We start from the raw sequence: 891 nt of genomic DNA, 5'->3' as shown, positions 1-891 counted from the left end.
CCGAGTGCCGAATCACCTCCAAGCAAAATAAATAAATTAGGTGTTTGAACCTCAGAGCTGAAAGCAAAGCTGTGCAACCCCGACATCAAAATCACGACGGCACGCAGAACACCCCAAGAGAACAAGACAATTTCATCGGCTCCTATCATGCCAAGAAGTACAAGCGCGAAGAATCACGCACATAGAAACAAAAATCGTACAAAACGACCAAGTATAACCAGAGATACGGCCATTTCAAACACTAGACACATAAAAAGGCAGTCACACATATCACAACTACAAGCCATCACAGCACGAACATAAAAAACACCACGGCACGCTCACATCCAACAAGAGACAGTGTCGGGTTGAAAAGACAACCGATCACAGAAGAAAAAGACATCATACAAAGGACTTTACAAAAATTCAGCAAAAATACCACACAAATACAGTAAAAATCAAAGCAAAATTAAAACAAAAATACAAGTCAAGCCATGAAAAGATCACAACGAGAACCACCTAGGGAGCGACAGGTGCACACAGGGATCCCCACAGAGGGACCCCCGAGACGGTGCCTACCTACGACGAGCGCAGGCAGACACCGCCAAAGTGGCGCTGGATGTGGTCAGCGTTCATCTGATGGACCAGCGCCGCAAAGCGACCTTTCCACCGAGGAACAAAGGCCTCATCCAGCCCCGGCTGGTACACACCACGGGCCTCGGCGCAGCGGGCGAGCTGACCAAGCAGATCCACAAAGGAGGAGGCGAACCCACCGGTTGTCGTCATCGCCGCAGGGACGATCAGAGTTTTTCCATGGTTGAAACCNGGTGTAGTAGTCGCGCTTCTCCTTTTCGGCTCGGCGAAGGGCAGCGCCCACCTTGATGCAGGCTTGCGAGGTGGTCGGGGGTGGGC

The sequence above is a fragment of the Monosiga brevicollis genome, genomic scaffold, assembly GCF_000002865.3.
Source record: "Monosiga brevicollis MX1 MONBRscaffold_27 genomic scaffold, whole genome shotgun sequence".
NCBI lineage: Eukaryota > Choanoflagellata > Craspedida > Salpingoecidae > Monosiga > Monosiga brevicollis.
The sequence above is the reverse complement of the archived record's forward strand: the minus strand, read 5'-3'. Positions refer to the sequence as shown.